Source organism: Caretta caretta, chromosome 2, assembly GCF_965140235.1.
Source record: "Caretta caretta isolate rCarCar2 chromosome 2, rCarCar1.hap1, whole genome shotgun sequence".
Taxonomy (NCBI): Eukaryota; Metazoa; Chordata; order Testudines; family Cheloniidae; genus Caretta; species Caretta caretta.
Genome location: NC_134207.1, coordinates 241,114,018 through 241,139,163, shown reverse-complemented (window position 1 = coordinate 241,139,163; position 25,146 = coordinate 241,114,018). Strand labels below are relative to the sequence as shown.

General features: G+C 43.6%; 1 protein-coding gene across 4 annotated transcripts in view; it reads right to left on the bottom strand.

Annotated features, from left to right (window-relative positions):
* CCDC7 (coiled-coil domain containing 7) overlaps window positions 1-17,339 on the bottom strand; it is a 177,205-nt gene extending 159,866 nt beyond the window's left edge. For all 4 annotated transcript variants that reach the window (XM_075125966.1, XM_075125969.1, XM_075125968.1 and 1 more), the window contains exons 1-5: window positions 17,257-17,339; window positions 15,826-15,986; window positions 12,757-12,821; window positions 10,353-10,424; window positions 3,028-3,103 (exon numbers count right to left, since the gene is read on the bottom strand). The gene's annotated coding sequence lies outside the window, so the exon portion shown is untranslated. The remainder of the gene's footprint in view (window positions 1-3,027; window positions 3,104-10,352; window positions 10,425-12,756; window positions 12,822-15,825; window positions 15,987-17,256) is intronic.
* Between the last annotated feature and the right edge of the window lie 7,807 nt (window positions 17,340-25,146).

Below are 25,146 nucleotides of genomic sequence, written 5' to 3'. Positions count from 1 at the left end.
TGCCTGACATAATGCCCTGACAGCTCCAAGATAGCCTCATTAACAGGGAGAGCTACCATGGAGGATCTCACCTAGACTGGTGGACATTTTAGCCTGTGTGACTTTTCCTGTACCTCTTCTAGTTAGATATCCAGAGCTGCAGCGACCCTCCTCAATAAGTCCTGATAAACTTTACAATCATCACGAGCAGCAGAAGCAGACTCTTATCACTACCTCATCATTCAATGAAGAAGAGGAGACTAAGGGTTGTTGATATGGAGTCTCATCCAACTCCTCCACAAGCAAATTCAGAGCACGAAGTTCCCTGTGCATGGTAACAGTCTCAGGGTGGGCAGATGCTCCCAATGCCTAGCTGATGTAATAGGGTGGGAAGGGAGCAGAGATGTTCTAAACTGTGGAGTGTAACCCCAAGGGTTCCAAAAGGGCCACAGATATGGAGATGGGCACCAGTTATGTCAGGCCATTGGTCCTCAGAATGCTGAGGAATACCATGGTGGACAGGCACCACATTGGGGCTGCTGAACATATCCCGCCCGAGACACATAAGAGCTGACTTCAGAGTCTGATAAAGAGTCCACTTTCTCAGACCACAGGGAAGCTGATCCATCAGTACCGGGGAGGTTCTCAGCCTGGAGATGGAGGTACTAGCAAGATCATTTCTGGCTTCCCTCTAGATAGAATCCTCTTGAGAGGTGCATTAACTGTAGCAGCCACCAGCACCAAACAGTTTGTCAGGTCTGGAGCCAGAACCAATGAATCATGTACACCAGACCCTGGTAACCAGGCAGGAGTCCTGAATAGATGGGGAAATTGGTACCGACGGGTTCAACTATTCCCAAGCTGCCTCATAAGACTCTGGCATAGACAACACCAGAGAAGGCTCCTAGTTCTGCCGTACCAAAATCTGCGTTGGTACTTCAGGGATTGGTTTCAAAGGATTTCCATGTCCTTGCCTCTATTCAGTGCATTCACTGAAGATTATGAAGACCCCGATATGAAGTCTTTAGAGGACTTACGTTGCCTCTTCTACAGTACTAATGACAAATATGTGCCCTTCAACTCAGTCAGATCAGGGGGAGCACTCCTAACAGATCTGGCTGTGCTCAGTATTCACTCTGAGCAGAAAAGGCTGCAATGGTAGGCAAGGCACAGACTCCATGAGCAGATACTTGAGTCTGGCTGCCTTGTCTTTCTTTGAGCAGGGTTTGAACCCCCTAAAAATGTGACATTTGCCACTGTACTGAGGTGGTATGGCCTCCCTCTGAGCCAGAGAGGAAGGAACCACTCTCTGTGACGAGTGGGTGGAGTCAGGCTGGGCTTACCCCACCCACCAAAAGTTGAGAGGTGGGAGAGAAAGTACAAAAGACAGAGCTTCCAGCTCAGTTGGAGCCCAGCCAGGGAAGGAGGCAGAGGTACCTTGCTCACAGCAGGCCTCTGACTCTGCTGCCAAGCTCAAGCAGTGCCCTGACCCCAGAGGAGACTGAGTCCACAGGGAAGCTGCTGGGACTGCTGTTGGCAATCCACCCGGTGAGACAGAGGACACCCACAGAGCCAAGATATCGAACAACAAGATGGTAGGAAGTGGCCCAGGGAGACTATACTGTAGTCCGGTTGGGTGGTTGCCTGAATCCAGGTCAGCATGTTGCAGCTGGATCCCCGCTGACCCAGTGGCAAAACACTCCGCCACTGTTAGGGCCCTGGGCAGGGACCCGGTGGAGTAGGGGGGACCAGAGTCCCCCTACCCACTTGCTGCCAACTGCACCCCTGGGGTGGTAGCCTCTCTGCCTATAGACCACTTGTTTGCTCCGCCCCTGCCCAAGGGCCGGAGCCCATAGTGTGCTTGTTTGCTCTGCCCTGACCGAGGGCCAAAGCCTATAGACTGCTTGTTTGCAGTGGCCCCTGCCTGAGGGCCAGAGCCCACAGATTGCTTGTTAGCTCTGCCCTGCCTGAGGGTCAGAGCCCATAGACTGTTTGGTGCTTTGCCCTGCTGAGAGGATCAGGCTGCTCACACCTGATCTGCTAATTCCCCTGACATTAGGCTGTGACTGCAGTGACAAAGTGAGGCGGTGTGGCCTCCCACCAAACCAGAGGGGGAGAGATGCCTTCCCGCACACTACACTCAGTCACATGCACCTTCCCTAGACACTTAAGACAGCTGGCATGAGTGACAGGACTTGAAGCCCAGAGAACAAGGTATGAAGCCGGTACGAGTACTAATCGGGAACCAGTGAATCCATGCTAATAAATACTTACTTTTAGTTTTAAACTATGTACAAAAACTCTAAATTAGCCTAAAACTAACACAACAGGTATTATGTACCCTAAAGAGGAAAGGAATTGGAAATGCGAGCATAGCATCTCTAACAACAACAACTGGTGGTAGGAAGGAAGGGGACTGGGGGCAGAGCTACCCTTTATACCTGCATGCAGTGGCACAAGGCAGCAGAGAGCACTCATGCCACCCTGATAGGTACTGCTCAGGGGAAAATCTCTGACAATTGTGCATGAGGCATGCACACACCTACAGTGGAATGGACATGGACAATCACGCGAAGAAGAATTCTTTTTTTCAGCCAGCTCTAATTAATTCTTCATATGAACTAGGGAAAACACCATGGATCCAATCCATTGTTTTTGGAATTGCTGAAGATTACCACCATACAAAAAATAGCCCTGATCAAATTCCTCAACCTGTATCTGAAAAAGGTGCAAGATATGCATAATTTAGTTTGAAAGATTAAATTTCTATAGTTCCCAAAAGCAAAAGCAACATTTGACAGACGAGGCAATGAGACCAGGAACAATGTGAAACATTTCAGACATTATCAGCTATTGATATTATTCAACATAATAACAATACTCAACATGTAGCAAGTAATTGCTTATGAATACTGTAGGGCTTTCAATTTAAATAGGTTTTATTTCTTGGCCTTCGATTATCATTTTATGAGTCAATACAGTGCCCTCTATCTCTATACACAGATGCCATGTACATAAATATATTTATCTGTTAGAAAAACTTCTTACCTTTGTAACTTATTTGTTTGTCTTTCAAATACTTTCATTATGTCTAGTATGCGAGTGCTCATTGTTTCAATTGTTTCTGTGGAAAAAAAATAAACTTGTAAAAAACTTCTCACAAAACTAAGTGATTGGGCAACAAAATGGCAAATGAAATTTAATGTGGATAAATGTAAAGTAATGCACATTGGAAAAAATAACCCCAACTATACATACAATATGATGGAGGCTAATTTAGCTACAACTAATCAGGAGAAAGATCTTGGAGTCATTGTGGATAGTTCTCTGAAGACGTCCACGCAGTATGCAGCGGCAGTCAAAAAAGCAAACGGCATGTCAGAAATCATTAAAAAAGGAATAGAGAATAAGACGGAGAATATCTTATTGCCCTTATATAAATCCATGGTACGCCCACATCTTGAATACTGCCTACAGGTGGGGTCCCCTCATCTCAAAAAAGGTTATTAGAAAAGGTTCATTAAAGGTGGCATTAGAAAAGGTTCAGAAAAGGGCAACTAAAAATATTAGGGGTTTGGAACGGGTCCCATATGAGGAGAGATTAAAAAGGCTAGGACTTTTCAGCTTGGAAAAGAGGAGGCTAGGGGGGATATGATAGAGGTATATAAAATCATGAGTGATGTGGAGAAAGTGAATAAGGAAAAGTTATTTACTTGTTCCCATAATATAAGAACTAGGAGCCACCTAATGAAATTAACGGTAGCAGGTTTAAAACAAATATAAGGAAGTTCTTCTTCACTCAGTGCACAGTCAACCTGTGGAACTCCTTGCCTGAGGAGGTTGTGAAAGCTAGGACTATAACTGGGTTTAAAAGAGAACTGGATAAATTCATGGAGGTTAAGTCCATTAATGGCTATTAGCCAGGATGGGTAAGGAATGGTGTCCCTAGCCTCTGTTTGTCAGAGGGTGGAGATGGATGGCAGGCGTTTGAGGCGCAAGTGGTATTTTCGTCCATCCTCCCCGTTGAAGGAAAAGGCCTGGGTAGAGACGGTTGAATCGTGGATGTCAACGAATGGCTACGCAGGTGGTGTCGTAGAGAAGGCTTTGGATTCTTTGACCATAGGATAGTGTTACAAGAACGAGGATTGCTAGACAGAGACGGGCTTCACCTAACGAAGAGAGGGAAGAGCATCTTCGCAAGCAGGCTGGCTAACCTAGTGAGGAGGGCTTTAAACTAGGTTCACTGGGGGAAGGAGACCAAAGCCCTGAGGTAAGTGGGGACGTGGGATACCGGGAGGAAGCACAAGCAGGAGAAAGCGAAAGGCGAGGGCTCCTGCCTCATACTAAGAAAGCAGGATAAACAGCAAGTTATCTCAAGTGCCTATACACAAATGCAAGAAGCCTGGGAAACAAGCAGGGAGAACTGGAAGTCCTGGCACAGTCAAAGAATTATGATGCAATTGGAATAAACAGAGACTTGGTGGGATAACTCACATGACTGGAGTACTGTCATGGACGGATATAAACTGTCCAGGAAGGACAGGCAGGGCAGAAAAGGTGGGGGAGTTGCATTGTATGTAAGAGAGCAGTATGACTGCTCAGAGCTCCGGTATGAAACTGCAGAAAAACCTGAGTGTCTCTGGATTAAGTTTAGAAGCAACAAGGGTGATGTCGTAGTGGGAGTCTGCTATAGAGCACCGGATCAGGGGGATGAGGTGGACGAGGCATTCTTCCGGAAACTAACGGAAGTTACTAGATCGCAGGCTCTGGTTCTTATGGGAGACTTCAATCACCCTGATATCTGCTGGGAGAGCAATACAGCAGTGCACAGACAATCCAGGAAATTTTTGGAAAGTGTAGGGGACAATTTCCTGGTGCAAGTGCTGGGGGAACCAACTAGGGGCAGAGCTCTTCTTGACCTGCTGCTCACAAACCAGGAAGAATTAGTAGGGGAAGCAAAAGTGGATGGGAATCTGGGAGGCAGTGACCATGAGATGGTAGAGTTCAGGATCCCGACACAGGGAAGAAAGGAGAGCAGCAGAATATGGACCCTGGACTTCAGAAAAGCAGACTTTGACTCCCTCAGGGAACTGATGGGCAGGATCCCCTGGGAAAATAACATGAGGGGGAAAGGAGTCCAGGAGAGCTGGCTGTATTTTAAAGAATCCTTAGTGAGGTTACAGGGACAAACCATCCCGATGTGTAGAAAGAATAGTAAATATGGCAGGTGACCAGCTTGGCTTAACAGTGAAATCCTTGCTGATCCAAAACACAAAAAAGAAGCTGACAAGAGGTGGAAGATTGGACAAATGACCAGGGAAGAGTATAAAAATATTGCTTGGGCATGCAGGAGTGAAATCAGGAAGGCCAAATCACATCTGGAGGTGCAGCTAGCAAGAGATGTTAAGAGTAACAAGAAGGGTTTCTTCAGGTATGTTAGCAACAAGAAGAAAGTCAAGGAAAGTGTGGGCCCCTTACTGAATGAGGGAGGCAACCTAGTGACAGAGAATGTGGAAAAAGCTAATGTACTCAATGCTTTTTTTGCCTCTGTCTTCACGAACAAGGTCAGCACCCAGACTACTGCATTGGGCAGCACAGCATGGGGAGGAGGTGACTTGCTCTCTGTGAAGAAAAAAGTGGTTCGGGACTATTTAGAAAATCTGGAAGAGCACAAGTACATGGGGCCGGATGCGCTGCATACGAGAGTGCTAAAGGAGTTGGCGGACGTGATGCATCCGAGAGTCCTAAAGGAGTTGGCGGATATGATTGCAGAGCCATTGGCCATTATCTTTGAAAATTCATGGCGATCGGGGGAGGTCCCGGACGACTGGAAAAAGGCTTATGTAGTGCCCATCTTTAAAAAAGAGAAGAAGGAGAGCTACAGGCCAGTCAGCCTCACCTCAGTCCCTGGAAAAATCATGGAGCAGGTCCTCAAGGAATCAATTCTGAAGCACTTAGAGGAGAGGAAAGTGATCAGGAACACTCAGCATGGATTCACCAAGGGCAAGTCATGCCTGACTAATCTAATTGCCTTCTTAAAAATAGCCAGAGCTTCGCAAACCAGCTGAGCGGCGGCGAACCAGCTGAGCAGCGGGGAACAGCAGAGCAGCACACAGCAAGAGTTTGCCTGGGAGTTTGCCTGGGGTGAGCCCAGTGAGGCTTACATCTTACCAACTTCTCTGAGGAAGCTCATAGTAGGAAGGTGATATGGAAGGGGGGGTTCAACTGTTGTGACCTGCACTGAATGTGCCACGTTTGTCTTTCTTCCACAGGACAGAAGCAACTTTGTCTGTACAAAGTACAAGCTGGCCTCCATATTGGAAGAGAAGATTGAAGGTCTGGAGCAACAGATAACGACCCTGAGTTGCATACGAGAATCTAAGGATTTTCTGGACAAAAGTCAGGATATGCTTCTACGGGCACAAAGCTGTAAACATTTAGAGCAGGTTGCACAGCGGAGCCAAGAGGCCAATGAAGAAGCTTGGCAACATGTGACCTCCAGAAGAAGAAGGGGGAATGTCCGGGTTCCAGCAACGCAGACACAGGTAACTAACCGCTTTCATGTTCTCTCCACAGGTACCATTGCGGAGAGTGGACCAGATGATACGTCTGGGGGGAGAAAGCAGAAGGAGACTCCGCTGGTTGGAAGGCATGAGATGCACTGTCCTGAGATTGGGGGTTCCACGACCACCACTCCCAAGAGAAGGAGGCGGGTGGTGGTGGTCGGGGATTCTCTCCTCCAGGGGACTGAGTCATCTATCTGCCGCCCTGACTGGGAAAACCGAGAAGTCTGCTGCTTGCCAGGGGCTAAGATTCACGATGTGACGGAGAGACTGCCGAGACTCATCAAGCCCTCGGATCGCTACCCCTTCCTGCTTCTCCACGTCGGCACCAATGATACTGCCAAGAATGACCTTGAGCAGATCACTGCGGACTACATGGCTCTGGGAAGAAGGATAAAGGAGTTTGAGGCGCAAGTGGTGTTCTTGTCCATCCTCCCCGTGGAAGGAAAAGGCCTGGGTAGGGACCGTCGAATCGTGGAAGTCAACGAATGGCTACGCAGGTGGTGTCGGAGAGAAGGCTTTGGATTCTTTGACCATGGGATGGTGTTCCATGGAGGAGTGCTGGGCAGAGACGGACTCCACCTTACGAAGAGAGGGAAGAGAATCTTTGCGAGCAGGCTGGCTAACCTAGTGAGGAGGGCTTTAAACTAGGTTCACCGGGGGAAGGAGACCAAAGCCCTGAGGTAAGTGGGAAAGTGGGATACCGGGAGGAAGCACAGGCAGGAATGTCTGTGAGGGGAGGGCTCCTGCCTCATATTGAGAATGAGGGGCGATCAGCAGGTTATCTCAAGTGCTTATATACAAATGCACAAAGCCTTGGAAACAAGCAGGGAGAACTGGAAGTCCTGGTGATGTCAAGGAATTCTGTCGTGATTGGAATAACAGAGACTTGGTGGGAGGACTGGAGTACTGTCATGGATGGTTATAAACTGTTCAGGAAGGACAGGCAGGGCAGAAAAGGTGGGGGAGTAGCACTGTATGTAAGGGAGCAGTATGACTGCTCAGAGCTCCGGTACGAAACTGCAGAAAAACCTGAGTGTCTCTGGATTAAGTTTAGAAGTGTGAGCAACAAGAGTGATGTAGTGGTGGGAGTCTGCTATAGACCACCGGACCAGGGGGATGAGGTGGATGAGGCTTTCTTCCGGCAACTCGCAGAAGCTACTAGATCGCACGCCCTGGTTCTCATGGGTGACTTTAATTTTCCTGATATCTGCTGGGAGAGCAATACAGCGGTGCACAGACAATCCAGGAAGTTTTTGGAAAGCGTAGGGGACATTTTCCTGGTGCAAGTGCTAGAGGAGCCAACTGGGGGGGAGCTTTTCTTGACCTGCTGCTCACAAACCAGGAAGAATTAGTGGGGGAAGCAAAAGTGGATGGGAATCTGGGAGGCAGTGACCATGAGTTGGTTGAGTTCAGGATCCTGACACAGGGAAGAAAGGTAAGCAGCAGGATACGGGCCCTGGACTTCAGGAAAGTAGACTTCGACTCCCTCAGGGAACGGATGGGTAGGATCCCCTGGGGGACTAACATGAAGGGGAAAGGAGTCCAGGAGAGCTGGCTGTATTTCAAGGAATCCCTGTTGAGGTTACAGGGACAAACCATCCTGATGAGTCGAAAGAATAGTAAATATGGCAGGCGACCAGCTTGGCTTAACGGTGAAATCCTAGAAGATCTTAAACATAAAAAAGAAGCTTACAAGAAGTGGAAGGTTGGACATATGACCAGGGAAGAGTGTAAAAATATTGCTCGGGCATGTAGGAATGAAATCAGGAGGGCCAAATTGCACCTGGAGCTGCAGCTAGCAAGAGATGTCAAGAGTAAGAAGAAGGGTTTCTTCAGGTATGTTGGCAACAAGAAGAAAGCCAAGGAAAGTGTGGGCCCCTTACTGAATGAGGGAGGCAACCTAGTGACAGAGGATGTGGAAAAAGCTAATGTACTCAATGCTTTTTTTGCCTCTGTCTTCACGAACAAGGTCAGCTCCCAGACTGCTGCGCTGGGCATCACAACATGGGGAATAGATGGCCAGCCCTCTGTGGAAGAAAGAGGTGGTTAGGGACTATTTAGAAAAACTGGACGTGCACAAGTCCATGGGGCTGGACGAGTTGCATCCGAGAGTGCTAAAGGAACTGGCGGCTGTGATTGCAGAGCCATTGGCCATTATCTTTGAAAACTCGTGGCGAACGGGAGAAGTCCCAGATGACTGGAAAAAGGCTAATGTAGTGCCAATCTTTAAAAAAGGGAAGAAGGAGGATCCTGGGAACTACAGGCCAGTCAGACTCACCTCAGTCCCCAGAAAAATCATGGAGCAGGTCCTCAAAGAATCAGTCCTGAAGCACTTACATGAGAGGAAAGTGATCAGGAACAGTCAGCATGGATTCACCAAGGGAAGGTCATGCCTGACTAATCTAATCGCCTTCTATGATGAGATTACTGGTTCTGTGGATGAAGGGAAAGCAGCGGGTGTATTGTTTCTTGACTTTAGCAAAGCTTTTGACACGGTCTCCCACAGTATTCTTGCCAGCAAGTTAAAGAAGTATGGGCTCGATGAATGCACTATAAGGTGGGTAGAAAGTTGCCTAGATTGTTGGGCTCAACGGGTAGTGATCAATGGCTCCATGTCTAGTTGGCAGCCGGTGTCAAGTGGAGTGCCCCAGGGGTGGGTCCTGGGGCCGGTTTTATTCAATATCTTTATAAATGATCTGGAGGATGGTGTGGATTGCACTCTCAGCAAATTTGCGGATGATACTAAACTAGGAGGAGTGGTAGATACGGTGGCAGGTAGGGATAGGATACAGAGGGACCTAGACAAATTGGAGGATTGGGCCAAAAGAAATCTGATGAGGTTCAATAAGGATAAGTGCAGGGTCCTGCACTTAGGACGGAAGAACCCAATGCACCGCTACAGACAAGGGACCGAATGGCTAGGCAGCAGTTCTGTGGAAAAGCCCTACAGTATTCATAAGCAATTCTGCAGATTGAATTCTGCTTATGAATACTGTAGGGCTTTCAAATACTTTCATTATGTCTAGTATGCGAGTGCTCATTGTTTAGTCTGCGGAAGAGAAGATTGAGGGGGGATTTGATAGCTGCTTTCAACTACCTGAAAGGGGGCTCCAAAGAGGATGGATCTAGACTGTTCTCTGTGGTAGCAGACGACAGAACAAGGAGTAATGGTCTCAAGTTGCAGTGGGGGAGGTTTAGGTTGGATATTAGGAAAAACTTTTTCACTAGGAGGGTGGTGAAACACTGGAATGCATTACCTAGGTAGTTGGTGGAATCTCCTTCCTTAGAAGTTCTTAAGGTCAGGATTGACAAAGCCCTGGCTGGGATGATTTAGTTGGGGATTGGTCCTGCTTTGAGCAGGGGGTTGGACTAGATGACCTCCTGAGGTCCCTTCCAACCCTGATATTCTATCATTCTATGAGAGAGATCACTTCTTCATTACCTATTATGTTCACCCCCTCTGGGGCACCTGGCATTGGCCACTGTCGGTAGACAGGATACTGGGCTGGATGGACCTTTGGTCTGACCCAGTATGGCCATTCTTATGTTGTTCTTAAAACATTTATTTGCTACACAAGAGCTTTTAAAGGAAGTTACAGTCAGACTAACCAGATTCAGCCATTTCCCAGTCCTATCAACCCTTTCTTTCTCAGATAAAAATCCCAAAGATGTGATCCTTGGACTCTGCCTGGTTCCCCTGGGTCTCAGTAGAGTGATACAACCCATGACAGGGCAAAAAAAAAAATCTAAAATATTTTGACTTACATTTTATGTTTTAGCAAATCTTTAGCAGTCTTAACAACTTACGTGGTGTCAGGTCATTTTCAAAAGCATGTGTCATGCTGACTACATCCTCAGTCCCATGTTTCATTACAAGATCTGGAACAGAATAGAGCAATGTTTACATTATTATACTGCTGGTCAGTAAAAAAGCCATTTTATGCAATATTAACACAGATTATTTAAAAATATTTCTCAGAAAGGGTTGTGACGTTGCACTCTATATGATTTTATTAAAAATATGCTAATGAGTGTGAATATAATGTAACTGGAATATGCTTCATGCAAAAGGTCTCGTAAGGTATAATTACAAAGCTTGTAATCTACTGAGTGTAGTCATCCTATTTGTATAAATGTATCACTCTTGTGTCTGAAACTAGATATATGAAATATAACTCTGCGGTCCTATTGTAGTTATGCAAAGTGTGGGCCATTAATGGTGGTTTGGAATCTTAATGGTTCCCATTAACCAGGACAATTGACTGTAGATGGCTCTGTTTTACTTGTAAGTCTTCCTGTATACCTGTGGGCTGGCAAGTGGGTAATGAAGTCTTACAGTGACATGTGATCATGCCACCTGAACTGGAGTCCATCTTTAAACTGGTGCTTTTCCATTGAGAAGGAGGGGTGGGAACCCAGAGGGACAAAGGATTCCCGCCTTATGCAAAAGATATATAAGTGGGTGGAACAGAACAAAGGGGGCGGCCATCATGAGAAATCCCCTAGCTACCACCTGAGCTGGAACAAGGGCTGTACCAGGGGAAAGGATTGTGCCCAGACTAGGAAGACGTCCAGTCTGAAAGAAATGTATTGAAACATCTCGGAGGGTGAGATTTTATCCGTATTCAGTTTTATTACTGTACTAGACTTAAACTTGCGTGTTTTATTTTATTTGCTTGGTAATTCACTTTGTTCTGTCTGTTACTACTTGGAACCACTTAAATCCTACTTTCTGTATTTAATAAAATCGCTTTTTACTTATTAATTAACCCAGTGTATGTATTAATACCTGGGGGGGCAAACAGCTGTGCATATCACTATCAGTGTTATAGAGGGCGAACAATTTATGAATTTACCCTGTATATGCTTTATACAGGGTAAAACGGATTTATTTGGGGTTTGGACCCCATTGGGAGTTGGGCATCTGAGTGTAAAAGACAGGAACACTTCTTAAGTTGCTTTCAGTTAAGTCTGCAGCTTTGGGGCATGTGGTTCTGGGTCTGTCCTGGAGCAGACTGGCAAGTCTGGCTCAGCAAAACAGGGTTCTGGAGTCCCAAGCTGGCAGGGAAAGCAGGAGTAGTAGTAGTCTTGGCACATCAGTTGACAGCCCCAACGGGGTTTCTGTGATCCAACCCGTCACAAGGGTATCCAACTTATATCACTAATTCACAAGTGAAAGCAGAATTGTGGTAATGTTGTTAGTAGAAGGGTGGTGGGGTTCCTCTATTGACCCACCTTATTAGCAGGAGTTAGAATCCTGCACCAATCTACTGAATACATTCTGCTTTTACTTGTTGTGGGAGGAGCAACTCATTAACTCCATCAAAATATAAATGAGGTGAGAGTTACCTTCTTGTTGGAAGGAATTAAGGTTTGTGGCAGAGAAGTCTCTTATTAGAGGTCTCTGCATGCAATAACTAATCTTGGATAGAAATTTAAATTGAGATTCATGCTATGTTGTTGCTGTTTCAACTACCAGTGAAACCAAACCTCAGGAAAGGGTAAGCTTGAAGAATACACTGACTGTGTATAAAGAAAAGGAGTACTTGTGGCACCTTAGAGACTAACCAATTTATTTGAGCATAAGCATCCGATGAAGTGAGCTGTAGCTCACGAAAGCTTATGCTCAAATAAATTGGTTAGTCTCTAAGGTGCCACAAGTACTCCTTTTCTTTTTGCAAATACAGACTAACACAGCTGTTACTCTGAAACCTGTGTATATTCTCTCTTTCCCCAAAAATCACATTTCCCTGGATGGACAATATTTAGTCCTAAGTCATTGAAAGATTTAAGGTATGAACTTGTGAACCATTAAAGCTAGAAAAAGCTGGAAAGTCCTCCTTTTGGGTTTTAAAAGAGGTATTCTTCCAGTCCTGGAAGTATATGTTTTTAAAGTATATCACAGTGTTGTGATTTATAGAAAAACTATATTATGTCATGTTCCTCTCTCTCTCTGAGGCCAGTGAAGTGTATTCATAGTAATTAATGCAGCCTGGCTTTAAAGATGGGCAAATTGAAAAAAACAGTACCACTCAAAATTGTAGAACTCTTTAAAACTAATTTGAACTATTTCTAAAATAATTCTTTTGTAAGTATACCGTACTAACAGAACACATGACAATATGGCTCTTTAATAACTTACATGAATAGAAGTGTTGACTTAAACCATTCTGCATTCCAAAACATGGAAACAAATCAATATCATTCTCACCTTCTAAAATAGCCTTTGGATCTCTATGACTTGATGATACTGGGCTTGCTCGTTTTTTCTTTTCCCTGTCAAAATTTACAGTATTTCAAAGACTAAATCTAGTTTTAAAGAGATAATATCAAGTAGTAAAGAGCTAAAAATTGTACCCACCTCAAAATTGTTCCAATCTGATGAGGAGAGTCCTCCAGATTCTAAGGCCTATATTCTACTCTTATTTCAGTGGTGAAATTCCCAGTGACGCCACTGGGAGTCTTATAAGAATAGAAGATAGCCCCAAATGATTTTTAATCTATTTATATTGCCAAGAAATGCACAAATGTAACTGTTTTATTCCACATATTTTGTGCTATCTTAAAAGTAAGAAAACATTGAAATGCACATGCACAAGAGAGCAGAATTAAAGTTCTTAATCTTTTTGGGAGTCCAAATTTCAGCCATATTCTTGCAATCAGTTATTTGCATTAAAATATTTTTAAAAATAGGAAAATAAAAGTAATTTATACATAAAATTGTATTCTTTACCTGCCTGTAAGCATTACTATACATTGTACAGCTTCTTAAGCACCACTTTAAATAAGGTTTCCATCCTAAAACCTCATCTCTATGGCTTAATAATACAGTAACATTAAATGCAATTTATTGTGCCTTTCATAAAGATCCCAACGCACTTTAAAAAATATGTTCACACTGTATAAATAGAACACTTCACCCGATATTGAAATCCAGCCTTCTCTAGGGTGAAACACTAGCAGCGTACACAAGCAACGGTGTTAGTGTAGTAAACAAAGAACACCATATACAATTGAAGATGCAAGGCGTAACTACAATTTGTTCACTGTACCTGTACTCCCAAGCTGCATTTTATTCAGGACTCTGGAGTTAATGTCTTATTCTAGTAAAAATGTCATGCAGGAGCGCTGGAATAGGGGCCATGCCCCCCCCCCCACATTCCCCTCCCACTTTTTACCAGCCATAAGGGTGAGCAACGGGAAAAAGGGGATGGAGAAAAGCAGAGAGGAGTGACTGGGAGAGCGGGGTCTTGGGCGGAAGAGGGGGCGCAAGGGTGGCGGCTCAGGGAAAAGGGGTGGCATGAGGGTGGGGCCTCAGTGGGAATGTGCAGAATGAGGGCAGTGACTCAAGTGAGGGGACAGGGCCTAACGGAAGTGGTGTGACAAGAGGCCATAGTTCGGGCACTTGTGACCCCTCCCCCCCACTTTTAAGGTGCTTCCTCTACTCCTTATGTCATGCAATCAATCCTGGAGTAGATTCCCACCAGTCTTTCAGTACTGAACAGAGAGGGGAATTCCAATCCACCCTGTAGTCTTCCTGTCTTGGGCCCTGAATTTGAGGCAACAACCTGAGTTTGCTACCTAAATTCTGCCTTCCTAAAGCTATTTTCTCCTTCATGGTGAAACAGTCTCTACTTCTCTCTCTCACACACACACACACATACACACAGAAAGGACCACTAAACCTACAAATGGTTGAAAAACATGCAATCCTTTTCCTCTCCAGAGAGAGGATAAAGTAAATCCTTGAAATAGAATGCTACTGCAATGGCCACAATTTTGGCCAACACACCAGGGACATCCTGAGTTGAAAGCATGAGCTGTCACAGCTTGAGCTAAACAGACACACACACTATATCTGGGGCTATAAAACTCCTATCCTCTACGGATCAACATGGAGGGGAACCTGTAAGACAGATAGACAGACACACACACACCAGTGGTTACACTAACACAGACATTGCCTTTTGCTCTTCAGAGCGGAGGAAGTCTTTCAAACGTATACTGAAGTGAGTAGTATTAGAGTTGTGAGGATCTGACCTTCTCCAGCCCAACCCAGTCGCTGACCTGTTCATTTATTCCCATCCCCTAATTGTCAGCCTGCCCTTGCTCATATGCTCCAGGATGGTTTTCTGAGAGGCTAACAGGCTTCAATGATTTCGTGGTTAACCTTGCCCCACATACAGATTCCAGGCCTGATGTCCACATCTTTCAAACCCAGGAATGCTCCAGCCTCTCCTGGGTAGTATACCCCACCTCAATATTTTTAACAGACACAAGTGGTCAGGACTCTAAGGGGGTGTCTACACTACCCGCAAGATCGGCGGGCAGCGATCAATCCAACAGGGGTCGATTTATCATGTCTAAATCGACCCCCCGAGTGCTCTCCCGTCGACTCCTGTACTCCAGCTCCGTGAGAGGCACAGGCAGAGTCGACGGGGGAGTGGCAGCAGCCGACTCGCCACGATGAAGACACCACGGTAAGTCGATCTAAGTACGTCGACTTCAGCTACGTTATTCATGTAGCTAAAGTTGCGTAACTTAGATCGACACCCCCGCCCCCCGTGTACACCAGACCTAAGTATTATATTTCACCTGAAAGACTGCACCTCTGAAGTGCTGTACCACAGCATACCAGCAGTCATTTTAGATGCACTTTTTAATCACAAATAGTCATTGATAACCCATTATTTAAAAAAAAATATTTACAGAACAGTAGAATAAAAAATGTACTTGAAACCAGTTTTTTTCATCCTTGACAGAGTATAAAGGAACTCCCCATTTTCCATCCTTGCCCCACCTTCAAAGGTTTCCATCCTGTTCACCAGAACTGGACTCCCCTTTGGAGGTATTCAGTGCCACTCCTCAGCTAGAAGAGTCAGTGTAGAGCAATTAAAAACATTTCACCTTCCTTGTGAAGAAGCAGTTTGATTTCACATACCTCCCAGACTCAGTTCAGAAATAATATCTTAATTTCTCCTTTTCAGAAGTAGGGCAACTTGCATATTGCTATGGGGATTTTCTGGACCCACTTAAAAGTCACATTTTTATATAATTTAATTTAAACTCTGTCACTCTTAAATCTTCAAACTATGGTTCAATTTCTGCTTTGGAACATAAGGTCAGAAGTATATGCAAAAGCACATTTAAATAGGCAATTTTCCCTATATTTATTTGTACATTATAGGTCAAAAGAACATTTTCAAATACTCAATTTTCTTCTATATTTCACTCTTCCTCTATATTTAGTAATCCTAATACTATTTTACAGTTCTCTTACTGCTTGGCTGCAGGAATCTGGATGGACTTGGGCAGATCTTGAACACGGCCTTTCAGTTCTTCAAGCTTTTTGATGCGTTGCACTAATTTAGTAATGTTATTTGTTATGTCTTTATCAGCCAAAGGAAGCTGCCAATCTGGAACAAGTTCATCTTCTCCTAGCTGAAAGATCATTAGACACTGAAATATTCAATCTCTTAAAATCTATTTACAATACAGTGAGAAAATAAGCATTTATTACAAAATGTTTTTCTCCATAGCCATAAGCGAGCATAAATCTTTAAAAAGCTAGTATTTTACATCTCTGTTTATAGAACTTACATAGTAAGAAATAGTGTTGGTGGTTTGTTTGCTTTTTGCAACTGATTGTCAGATGGTCTGTTCACACGCCACAGATGCTCAAAATGGATAGCTGACTCTGTATTCTGATTCTTTTCAACAAAAAATATAATGAACTAACCAATGTCAGCTGAATCTTTTTAATATTATTGAACATCTTGCTATATATTATAGATCATACAAGGGAAGCAAGAACTATAAGGAGTTCAAATACTAATGTACTCTAGAAATTTTCAGAAAGGTGTCTTGTGAAAAAGGATTCTAAAAGGTTTTCATAGAAAGCTATTCAAAATGCAATAAAGCACTTTCTCTAACAAACTACATTACCAAGGATAGCCCTGAGCAATTGTTTTTGGTGGTGTGATTCTTTGTTTGTTTTGTTGATTGTTTTTTAAGAGAAAAGTCACAATTTCTGATCTTACCAGCAGAGTCTCAACCGTAACTATAATGTATTTATATATGAGCAGGGGCGGCAGGTTTGTAGAAATTTTGGTGGTGCCCAGAACACCCAGAACCCCCCCACACACACACACAAACTCCCCACACACACCTGCCTAAGGCTCTGGGAGGGAGTTTGGATGGGGGAGGGGGTCTGGGGTTCAGGCGATTGGGGTGCACGAGGGGGTGGGGATGCAGGCTCTGAGAGGGAGTTTGGGTGCAGAAGGGATGAGAGGTCAGGCTCTGAGAGGGAGTTTGGGTGCAGGGGGTCAGGCTCTGGGAGGGAGTTTGGTGGAGGACGGGGTCTAGGGTGCAGGCTCTGGGATGGAGTTTGGGTGCAGGCTCTGGGCTGGGGCAGGGGATTGGGGTGCAGGCTCTAGAAGGGAATTTGGGTGCAGAAGGGGTGAGAGGTCGGGCTCTGGGAGGGAGTTTGGGTGGAGGAGGGGGTCTGGAGTGCAGGATCTGGGAACGAGTTTGGGTGCTGGGTGCAGGCTCTGGGCAGGGTGCGGGGGTGCAGGAGGGGGTGGGTGTGTAGGCTCTGGCAGGGAGTTTGGGGACAAAAGTAGCTGCAGGGGACAGGTGGGACTGCAAGTGGGAGTTGGGGGGGGAGGGGGTGCAGGTTCTGGAAGTGGATGGGGGGGGGTTCGATGCTTACCTGGTGCACCCCCTCCGGCAGCGGCTCCTAGCTGGGGCAGGCCCGGGGGTCTCCTCACGCTGCTGTCTGCAGGCACCACCCCTGCAGCTTCCCATTGGCCGCAGGGGCATTTGGGGTGGGGGCAGCACGCAGCAGCACAGCCCCCTCACACGGGCTGCGAGGACCTGCCGGCAGCCACGTGGAATGAGTGCGCGGGAAGCCACTCAGCCCCCCTGAGCTGCTGGGTAGTGGGGGAAGCCCCCAGGCTGTTTTAAATTACTCAGGGGCGGCAGGTGGGGCTGGGGGAAGTGCGGGGGGGAGGTGGGAAAGTTTGCTGGAGCCGGGTCCCTGGGACAGGAATATTCCTGGTGCTCGGGCACCACGGGCCCATAGAACTCGCCTCCCATGTATATGAGAGCTAGGGAGGTGATTGATTAAGACATTCACTATATCCCAGTTCTTTCTTATGAAAACTAAGCCAAAACTAAAACCAACAATTTTTAGGTGTTAGGTTTACCTCTTCCATCTGCTGAACTACCTTTCCAAACCACTTTAAGAGAAAAATATAAAGATTATCAGCCACTGGCAATCAAAATTCTACTTCAAAATAAAAGCATGATAATGACAAAATATGTATGTCAAAACAAAATTCTTACCTTAAGCAAAGATTCTAATAGCTAGAAAGACAAATATTAAGATCATTAAGGATTTTAAACAAACATACTATAATTAGAATTAAAGTATTATAAGTATGCCAAATATATGGTAATTCATCATTAGACAAGTTTACCTATTTGAATACAACCAACTTTTTCAGAGAGAATCAGTCACCATCATCATTTCTACCATGACAAGATGACAATATGTAAGGTTATTACAAGAGAAAAACAAGAGTTTGATTTAAAAGGTACTGCTTTATTCTGACAGATTCAAGTGCATGCGGTAAACAATACTTTTATTTAACCCACGTATTTAATACACATTTTAATACCCAAGCTTCTGACACGAAGCATTCTGTACTTCCTGTTTACAGGAAAATAAATATAATGGCCAAGTACAGCTCTGGTATTCCATTTTTTAAAGAGGAATGGGGAGTGTGAAGTGTTGAGAGAGAGTAAATAAATATTGGTAAAGCTGGTAGCAGAACATTTAAGAAAGAAGGGAAAGGCTTAACAAATGGAAGAGAGGAATAAAAATGTTTAAGGTAATACCAAATAAAAGAGAATATTGAAGAGTAAAGTAAGGTGAAGAGAAGCAGTTCAGACAAGGAAAAAAATGTTTTTAAGATAAAGGAAATAAACAGAAGGAGAGAAATGGTTTTAGGGAAGCAAAAAACCCTAGAGAGAATCAAATCTCACCACCTGTGCAAAATGTTCTAGGGGTTACAGTGGACGAGAAGCTGGATATGAGTCAACAGTGTGCTCTTGTTGCCAAGAAGGACAATGGCATTTTGGGATGTATATGTAGGGACATTGTCAGCAGATCGAGGGACGTGATCATTCCCCTCTATTCGACATTGGTGAGGCCTCATCTGGAGTACTGTGTCCAGTTTTGGGCCCCACACTACAAGAAGGATGTGGAAAAATTGGAAAGAGTCCAGCGGAGGGCAACAAAAATGATTAGGGGGCTGGAACACATGACTTATGAGGAGAGGCTGAGGGAACTGGGATTGTTTAGTCTGCAGAAGAGAAGAATGAGGGGGGATTTGACAGCTGCTTTCAACTACCTGAAAGGGGGCTCCAAAGAGGATGGATCTAGACTGTTCTCAGTGGTAGCAGATGACAGGACAAGGAGTAATGGTCTCAAGTTGCAGTGGGGGAGGTTTAGGTTGGATATTAGGAAAAACTTTTTCACTAGGAGGGTGGTGAAACACTGTGTTTCCTAGGGAGGTGGTAGAATCTCCTTCCTTAGATATTTTTAAGGTCAGGCTTGACAAAGCCCTGGCTGGGATGATTTAGTTGGGGATTGGTCCTGCTTTGAGCAGGGGGTTGGACTAGATGACCTCCTGAGGTCCCTTCCAACCCTGATATTCTATCATTCTATGATTCTATGCACTGGACTCCCACACCGAGGACTTCATGTGATACTATTGTTTTGTTCATATCTTTTTTTAAAGGGGTTAATTTTAATTCAAGTAAGCAAAATGACTGAACTGCACAATCTCTCCTAACTCATTCATTGCAAGCCCTCACAGGGCTTTTGTCTACAATGGACTCTGAGGAGTTCTCTGTTTAAATACATCCTTTGTACTGTTAAACCAGATGATCACTTCCTATTTTAAATTTAAAAATCCATTAACCTTCTAGTTTTATCAGATGTACTCTATGTGATTCTGGATCCTCCCTATCACTACAATATTTCATAATGGCTTAACATTTCTCACTGTTCAACATTTTTTTTCCAGTAGTTCATACACTCTGTGCTAGGCATCACCAAACAAAAAAGGAGGCACAGATTCAAACCAAGCAACAAATTTTCCATCTAATAAAGGTGAACATTTTAAAGATTTTTTTTCAATTCCCTAAGCCTTCTTTTAAAAAAAAATAGAATTAGCATTATGCTAATTAAATCTCTATTTTTAGTATTTGTATAAACTACTTATACCCTAATATAACTCTCACTCATCATCCCCTGGGATGTAGGGGTGTCACATTGAACTCCAGTAACCTCCTGTGGCTCCAGCTTTCCTCTCTTGGAGGGAATAACATTGCAACAAGTTGGCTTTATGGTGGAGTAAAAAGAGTTGTGGGAAAAGGGGCTTTAGTTGTTTGAGAAGTACTTAGGAAGATTCCAACTCTCCAAATATAATATAACATTTTCTCAAATATTCTTGAGAGATGTTGAGAGTTTAAATACTTTTAAAGTAGGGCTGTCAAGCGATTAAAAAAATTAATTGTGATTAATCGCACTGTTAAACAATAATAAAATACCATTTATTTAAATATTTGTGGATGTTTTCTACATTTTCAAATATATTTATTTCAATTACAACACAGAATACAAAGTGTACAGTGCTCACTTTATATTTATTTTTGATTACAAGTATTTGCACCATAAAAACACAAAAGAAATAGTTTTCAGAGTAACAGCCGTGTTAGTCTGTATTCGCAAAAAGAAAAGGAGTACTTGTGGCACCTTAGAGACTAACCAATTTATTTGAGCATGAGCTTTCATGAGCTACAGCTCACTTCATCGGATGCATACCGTAATCTAAATACTGTAGTGCAATCTCTTTTTCATGAAAGTTGAACTTATAAATGTAGAATAATGTACAAAAAACCTGTATTCAAAAATAAAAAAATGTAAAACTTTAGAGCCTACAAGTCCACCCAATCCTAACTTCTTATTCAGCCAATCGCTCAGTCAAACAAGTTTGTTTACATTTACAGGAGATAATACTGCCTGCTTTTTGTTTACAATGTCACCTGAAAGTGAGAACAGGCATTCTCATAGCACTGTTGTAGCTGGCATCACAAGATATTTACGTGCCAGATGCACTAAAGATTCATATGTCCCTTCATGCTTCAACTACCATTCCAGGGGACATGCATCCATGCTGTTGATAGGTTCTGCTCGATAACAATCCAAAGCAATGCGGACCAACGCATGTTCATTTTCATCCTCTGAGTAAATGCCATCACCAGAAGGTTGATTTTCTTTTTTGGTGATTCGGGTTCTTTAGTTTCCGCATCTAAGTGTTGCTCTTTTAAGACTTCTGAAAGCATGTTCCACACCACAGCCCTCTCAGATTTTGGAAAGCACTTCAGATTTTTAAACCTTGGGTCGAGTGCCGTAGCTATCTTTAGAAGTCTCACATTTGGTACCTTCTTTGCATTTTGTCAGATCTGCAGTGAAAGTGTTCTTAAAATGAACAACATGTGCTGGGTCATCATCCAAGACTGCTATAACATGAAATACATGGCAGAATGTGGGTAAAAGAGAGCAGGGGACATACAATTCTACCCCAAGGAGTTCAGTCACAAATTTAATTAACGCTTTATTTTTTTTAATGAGCGTCATCATCATGGAAGCATGTCCTCTGGAATGGTGGCTGAAGCATGAAGAGGCATACGAATGTTTACTATATCTGGCTCATAAATACATTGCAATGCCGGCTACAAAAGTGCCATGCAAATGCCTGTTTTCACATTCTGGTGACAATGTTAATAAGAAGAGGGCAGCATTATCTCCTGTAAATGTAACTAAACTTGTTTGTCTTAGTGATTGGCTGAACAAGAAGTAGGACTGAGTGGACCTGTAGGCTCTGAAGTTTTACATTGTTATGTTTTTGAGTGCAGATATGTAAAAAAAACCCTACATTTGTAAGTTGCACTTTCACAACAAAGAGATTGCACTATAGTACTTGTATGAGGTGAACTGAAAACTACTATTTCTTTTGTTTATCATTTTTACAGTGCAAATATTTGTAATCAAAAATAATATACTCTTTGATTTCAATTACAACACAGAATACAATATATACGAAAATGTAGAAAAACATCCAAAATATTAAATGCATTTCAATTGGTATTCTATTGTTTAGCAGTGCAATTAAAACTGCGATTAATTGTGATTAATTTTTTGAGTTAATCGCGTGAGTTAACTGTGATTAATCAACAGCCCTAATTTTAAGTATTCAGAAGAAAATTGTGATATTTTTAAATTATGGATTGTTGCAAAGTAAATTTAAAAGTCTTTAGGAAATATGTGCGCCTATAATTTTGCTTATTTTTACCATATACTTTTGTAAATTCTGTTGACGGTAGTAAAATATGTGTAATATGAATACGACCTAGCTGAAATAGACAATTTATTATTACCCTATATTCTAATTACTGAGAACCTGAACATGCAAAACTTTACTCATGCTGAGTAGTCCTCACTCACACAAGATGTCCCTTTGATTTCAAAAGGGATGCTCAGGAGAGTAAGGTATACCGGAACGCACTTGTGCATTCATGTCAAATTACATTATAACATTTTTATAAGTTAAAAAAGCACAGAATCACAGAAGATTAGGGTTGGAAGAAACCTCCAGAGGTCATCTAGTCCCAACCCCCTGCTCAAAGCAGGACCAACCCAAACTAAATCATCCCAGCCAGGGCTTTGTCAAGCCAGGCCTTAAAAACCTTTAAGGATGGAGATTCTTCCACCTCCTAAGGTAATCCATTCCAGTACTTCACCACCTTCTTAGTGAAATAGTTTTTCCTAATATCCAACCTAGACCTCCTCCAGTACAATTTGAGACTCTTGCTCCTTGTTCTGTCATCTGCCACCACTGAGAACAGTCTAGCTCCATTCCCTTTGGAACCCCCCTTCAGTTAGTTGAAGGCTGCTATCAAATCCCCCCCCACCCTTCTTTTCTGCAGACTAAATAAGCCCACTTCCTTCAGCCTCTTCTTGTAAGTCATGGGTCCCAGCCCCTTTCTCTAGTGCGGGGCCCAAAACTGGACGCAGTACTCCAGATGTGGCCTCATAGTGCCGAACAGAGGGGAATAATCACTTCCCTCGATCTGCTGGCATGCTCCTACTAATGCAGCCCAATATGCCATTAGCCTTCTTGGCAAAAGGGAACACCGTTGACTCATATCCAACTTCTTGTCCATTGTAATCCCCAGGTCCTTTTCTGCAGAACTGCCGCTTAGCCAGTTGGTCCTCAGCATGTAGCAGTGCATGGAATTCTTCCGTCTTAAGTGCAGAACTCTGCACTTGTCCTTGTTGAACATCATCAGACTTCTTTTGGCCCAATCCTCCAATTTGTCTAGGTCGTTCTGGACCCTATCCCTACCCTCCACCGTATCTACCTCTTCCCCCAGCTTAGTGTCATCCGTGAACTTGTTGAGTGTGCAATCCATCCCATCATCCAGATCATTAATGAAGATGTTGAACAAAACCAGCCCCCGGACCAATCCCTGGGGCACTCCACTTGATGCTGGCTGCCAACTAGACATCGAGCCGTTGATCACTATCCATTGAGCCCGACAATCTAGCCAGCTTTCTGTCCACCTTATAGTCCATTTATCCAAATGCTATAATTTTGCAAGCCATACTGTGTGGATCTCCAATTATTACTTTTTTGTTCCTCAGTTAAATGAGATTATCTGCAAAACCACACTTAAGGGCACCCACATATCAGTGTACTAAGTTTGAAATCATCTAGAAACCAGGGACCTATGGGGTTTCACACACTCCCTTTCACAGCAAAGGTGGTGTAATAATTGGGCCTACAGACTCCTCAAGGTCTCATTCTAAACACAACTGAATTTGCTAGTAAAGACAAAAAGAAAAGGAGTACTTGTGGCACCTTAGAGACTAACCAATTTATTTGAGCATGAGCTTTCGTGAGTTACAGCTAAGACAGACTAACACGGCTGTTACTCTGAAACCTAGTAAAGACAAGCTCTATGGGAAATGAAGGAAAGATGCTAACATAGTTGCAGCTTTGAACAAGATTCCCTTTAGACTTGACACCAAAAGGGACTTTTGAAAGGATTTCATTCCACCTAAAAAATAAGTCTTAATAAGCCTCTTAATGTATAACTTATGAAGAGCGACTATCTTAGGTAGAAATTTAGGATGACTGTGCCAGAGGACTATAGTAAATCCAAGATCAGCCAACCAACCCTGAAACTCACTGACAATCCTAGTTGTTTATAACATGTCAAGAATTTTAAAAAGTTGCTAACTTGTTCAGTAACTGTTGTTCTTTGAGATGTGTTGCACATGTCCATTCCACACTTGGTGTCGGTGCATCAAGTGCACAGCTGTCAGAATTTTTTTCCCTCAGCGGTACCTGTTGGATGGATCAAGCTCCCTCTGTTGCTGCACACCACTCCATTCAAGTGTGAAGGGCAGAAACATCCCCTGTCCCCACAGTTCCTTCTTGCCAGAAGGGTTGTCAGATGGATGTGTGTCAAGGCTGATTCCCCACTTTAGCACTTTGAATGCAGAAGGTGGGGGCCCTCAAGGGCTCTAAAAATTAATACTTGCCACTCCATGCTTGTATTAAACTCCCAAGGTTACAGCTTTTCTCTGACCTTGGATTGGTAGATGCTGCCACCAACCAAGTGCAAAACCCCTTTGAGAACCCAAGAAGGCGCACTTGGGAATTCCTTTCTGTGGGGTACCCTCAAGCCCTTTCATCCTCAAGCCCTTTCACACCCCCTCTGGGGAAGAGCTGAGAAAGAAAAGAAAAAAAAGGAAATTAGGTGTGGCCACCAGCTAATTAAACAACATGTGCACAAACCTCTTAACACACAAAAATTCAATTCTGTTCTTAAAAAAGGTAAATCTTATTAATAAATAAAAGAAGAAAATACATCTGGGAACTTAGGCTTTTGCGAGATTTAAAAAAAATAAGACAACTACAAGGATTAAGCATCAAGAATAGCTTTCTTGAGGTCCAGCTTAAAGGTTAAAAGCAAAACAAAAGTACCTGTAGTTAGCACAGAGAAATCCACAAGCTATAAAGAAATAAAAGGGATAAACCTAATCGTGTCTTCCTAGACATTTCCTGATCTACTTACATATCTGGAGTTTTAGATGAGTAGTTTCTAGGTATGATACTGATGATTTTTCATACCTGGCCCAAGCTTCTCACAGCATAACTGCTCCCTGTCTGCCTCTCCCCGAGAATAACAGACAGACAAAAGGGGAGTCTTCTTTCAATTTTAAAAAGTTCTAGCCTTCCCATTGGCTCTTTTGGCCAGGTGCCCACTCAATTCCTTTCACCTATGCATAGCAGTGAGACTTTTTAATCCTTTACAGGTAGAGCAATTAGAGAACAGCTACTAAGAGGGATTTTATAGCTACTGGCTGGCTGGGTGTCCATAAAAGGGAGCTACACCCCCCCCTTCATTTATCACAACAGGTGCAACACATCTCAAAGAATAACAGTTACTGAACTAGTTA